Below are 4795 nucleotides of genomic sequence, written 5' to 3'. Positions count from 1 at the left end.
TTAGTCAAGCATGACAAATCGGAACAGGCATAATGGATATTCATTTATCCTTCTTTAATGGGTCAGCAAGTTAGAAATATCATTCAAACCTGCTAAGTTGTGGGAGACTGGGAAATTCATCTTTCTACTTTTCCATATCTTCATAGTAGTGTTTTGGTTGTTTTTTTTTTTACTTATAACAAGACATTCTGATTTTTTTTCAATTAAATTTATTTTCTTATCTTCTCAATCCCAACTCATTACTTCTCACACTTCCTTTAAATTAAAACAAGACAAAGTTGGTTTTCATTTACACAATACATTAAAGAAAAAAGTCTTTACAATTTAGTTTTAAATAAAATTATAGATTTAAATACAGTATTCAAGGATCATATTCGGTGTTTTCTGATGTACAAGATCCCCTTGTAGAGACAAGTGCAGAACATACTTACTCTGAAATATGTCATATATTCAGAGCTTTCTAATACACAAGATCCCCTTATAAAGACAAGTGCATAGCATATTTACTCTGAAATAAGTCACTTTCTTGCTTTTCTTAACCTACTAAAATCAAAATATAATAAAGAAAAGGATTTTCGAGAAAGAAAAAAAAAGATTTAAAAACTCATAATTTTTGATGAAACTAAAGAATTTTATCAAAAGTTCATGCTATACTAACACATCAAAGCATATTTATTATTATTACATAAAAATATTATTAAAAAAATAAAATTTATGAAAAAACTAAACCAAATTTACATTAAAAAAATCCGCGACCTTCGGCTCGTAAGACAATGGCTCTCTTTCCTAGAGTCATAAATTTGGCAATGGTTCCGGCGGGGCTCGAACCCGCGACCTTCGGCTCATAAGACCAACGCTCTAACCAACTGAGCTACGGAACCATTACGTGCATTGGAAATTCAAAACAAGATTAATGTATTAATATTATCAATATAAATATTTAGTATGAATATAATTAATAAATAAAAACAGTACATTATATGTGACAATTTGACTCGCATTTAAAGTTGGCACAATAGACGCGTATTTCTCAAAATTTGACTTAATTATCGATATTAGTCAGTCCTAATTCAAACTTTGATCCCCATAGTCGTTTAATGACAGGTTGCAAAAGCATTTGGTGCATTCATCACAAAATCATATTTATTTTTTAAATTGAATTTTAAGTATTTTATAAATTAGATTTTTTATTTATTAAATTTCTGTATACTATTCTTGAGTACTTAAAATGTTTATAACTTCTAAATGAGTCATTATCTTTCAATTTTTCTTATATCTAAGTGATGTGAATGTTATCTCTGTTATATTCTTTAGATGTTGTGAATGCTATTTTGTTGCAAGATATTCTATTGTCCATTATCTTCCTCTAATTTTTGAAAACTAAATGTAAAAAAGTTATGAAAATGGTTTGAAAGTTATAAAATTAAAAAACTATAATTTTTGTAATTTCATGACTTTACAATTATTTGTTTTTTTATTTTACAATTTTAACTAACTTTAAAAATTATTTTCATGTATCTTTACACCTAGTCTTATGACTACAATTAATGCTAGAAGAATATTGGTAATTTGAGTCTATTGTAATAAAATAACAATTGGAAGTGACGAATTTTTATCAATAATCTTGAGAAACTGAAATAATACTTTCAAAATTTATATATTTAATCATTATAACTAATATAACAAAAATAAAATATTGGATTATCAGCATCATGAAAAATTTACTTTTTGTATTTGCATCTTCGTGTGCTTCTTTTCTTCTATTACTTTTTAAAAAATGAATTTATTTAATTTACTAAATAATAAACTATTAAAATTTAATTAAATATTAAGGGATTTAATTAATAAAAGATATTTCTATGATAATAAAGGCAGAGTTAAAAATAGGTTATGAAAAATATATAATAGTTAACTTTTTTTTATGTTCACAAAAAAAAAATTATAAAAAAGACTCATGAAATAAAATAAAATATGAAACTAATATTTTATTATCAAATGAGATGAAAGAGTTATACTTGTTTTTCTCAGTAATGAAACAAAAATGTGAAAAATGAGAACATAAATTATAAGTTTGTATTCAACTTCTTCTTTTTTTTTCAAAAATAAAAAATAACATGTGAAATATGAAAATAAAATAATTAAATCAAGAGACAAAAAGAGAAAAAAAAATATCTATTAAGTTTTCAATATTTTATTATATTTAATTTTATATTTTAGTATTCGTCAAGGATTTGTTTTATAAATATATATATATATATATATATATATATATATATATATATATATTAAATTTTTTTTGAGAATATGACATTCCGACTTCTAAGAAGATTGGTTCTCATTACTGCTCTGTTCACTTCTAATAAGAATATTACATTATCTATTACCTAAAAAAAAATGCTGATTCCATTTTTTTTATCCTTTTATATTATATAATAATATAATTTTATACGATTTAGTATATAATAGATATATAATCGTATAGAAACGTTAACAAGGTAACTTAGTTTTGTCTAATATTATATTATGATATATCATTATTAGAATAAGTAAGTTTGTCATGTGTTGGCTGACATAAAATTAAATTATATTTAATAGGTATAAGTTGAGAAATGGTATAAATGATATTTATAATTTAATATGAGCGATTATTATAAATATAAAATAAATAGTAAAAGTTGATATTTTTATTTATTGCAGTGACATTTTATAAAATTTGTAGTAATTTTATATGTCTATATGGTGAATTACTTGAAGTTATAATATTTTTATAAGATGTTGTGTTGTTGTATATGAGGTAGTAATATTTTATATCGTGTAGTAAAACTTTGTGTTTGATGAGTTAATGTATAATATTGAGACTCTGTATGAAAAGTGTTGAGGTTGTGTTATAAGTCTTGTGATTAGTCAGTAATGCATATTGTTGAGACTATGTATATTTTGATAATAGTGAAATAAATCTTATGATTTGTGGAAGAACGTATGATAATGAGAATGTGTATGGAATTGTGATGTGAACATGAAACTATGTCATTTTCCTCATACTGTTGTCATTTGTGTGAGCTTTTCGTATTGCGCTACGATAAGGATGTTGAGTCTCATATAGAGACAGAGATTCGAGTGTCACTTCCTTTTGTGCAAGGAGGTGAATGTCTCACCCAAAAGGCTTGAAAAGTCGGAGAGATATGTCTGAAGTTGCGATGGAGGATGACTCGAACCGACCTGTTTTGCATAACAGGTTGAGACAACAAAGTATAAGGAAACAACGTTGGTTTATGAATGGAGTGGTTGTGATATTATTTATGATTGGAGATAGGTTGCCACGACTAGTGCTATGGTTTGTGTTTCATGTTGTTTTACTATGTTATATGTTATGATGTTACTTTTGGTTGTTCACCATTGCATGTTGTTATTGTGGTTTCCACCTACAATGATCGTAATTGTACGGGAGTAGATGGTCTTACAGATAAGACCGGATCGAAGTAGCTGACGAGAGTTTGGATCTTTTATTCCGGAATTGAGTATTTTGTATTTAAAAGTTTTAAAACTTGGTATTTTTTTTATGTAAAAGTGATATTCTAAAGATTTTAGACAATGCTTATAAATATGTTTAGCTTCCGTATTTCAATATAATAGAGTTTGATAATCTTTAAAGAATATTTTATTGAAAGGTTATATTTTGAAAAAAAAAATACACTGTGACATCTCGAAAATCGAGGTATTATAGGACTTCCAACACACCTCCTTCACGTCGAGGTATAAACATCTAGAGACATCTCGAGCCTAATAGTAGAAATGAGTGGTCTGATAGTGGCCCGACAGCAGGTGGAATAGAAATGCGCAAGAAATAAGAAATATCGCTAGGATAGGTTCTAACCATGACTCTGATACCATGTTAAGAAGTGGGCTTTAAGCCTAACTCAACCCCATAAAACCAGCTTGTAAGATGAGGTTTGCACCCCATTTATATATTATAATTTTGTCTTATCTCTAGTCGATGTGAGACTTCCAACAATGGGAGAGCGATAGAACAAACACAAGAGGTTAGACTAGAGAGCCAAGTGTCGATGATGCGTAGCAGTAGAGAGGGAATATGGGAGGTCGTAATTATGAAACTTTGGTAATGATGAACTGGTGCTTAGGGTTTTAATTTGAGGAAAAGTTTTAGAGTTTTGATTTGGAAGGAAGTTTTAGTGAGTGTAAAAACTTAAAGATAATCATAAAAAAATGAAGGAAAGAAAAAATAAAAATAAAAAATGGATTATAATTTGGTAGGATATAAACCTCTTCAAAAAGAAATTAAAACTTCTATTATTATTAGTTTTTAGACAATTCACCAAAATCATGTTAATTAATAAGGTTTTCTATAACATCCATAAAATAATCATCATTAAATATTATTTTTTTTAGTTAAATTAGAATTCATAAAATAGTCTATTAAAATATGGCCCAACTCATACTTCATACACAATAAGCCCAATTGGCTTGGAGGCTCGCAAAAGAGATAAAAATATCTCTTGGGAAAAGTTGTCGGCAGAGTTGCTATCTTCAACGCAGTGCACACAGAGAAAAAGTTCCAAACACTTCCAAGAACTAGAGAGAAAAGTGAAGCGGTGGTTTGCAGATTGGTAGAGCCATGAATGTTTGGGAAATAAGAGGCACGATCGGCACAGAGACTTCGTGGAGGCTTGGTGGAGGTAAGAAAATACACGTATCTTTTATTTATTCTCTGTAAAAGCATGTAATCTTTTTGTCTGTGTTACAACTCAAATGAGAGGGGGAGAACTCTATTTATAAA

The 4795-nt window shown here is 27.6% G+C and overlaps 1 non-coding gene across 1 annotated transcript; it reads right to left on the bottom strand.

Annotated features, from left to right (window-relative positions):
• Positions 1–807: 807 nt before the first annotated feature.
• Positions 808–881, bottom strand: TRNAI-UAU. The gene has a single exon. It is a non-coding gene; the product is annotated as a tRNA-Ile (tRNA).
• Between the last annotated feature and the right edge of the window lie 3914 nt (positions 882–4795).

This window comes from Vigna radiata, chromosome 6, assembly GCF_000741045.1.
Source record: "Vigna radiata var. radiata cultivar VC1973A chromosome 6, Vradiata_ver6, whole genome shotgun sequence".
Classification (NCBI taxonomy): Eukaryota; Viridiplantae; Streptophyta; class Magnoliopsida; order Fabales; family Fabaceae; genus Vigna; species Vigna radiata.
Note: the sequence above shows the minus strand (reverse complement) of the source record. Positions and strands in the feature narration are given on the sequence as shown.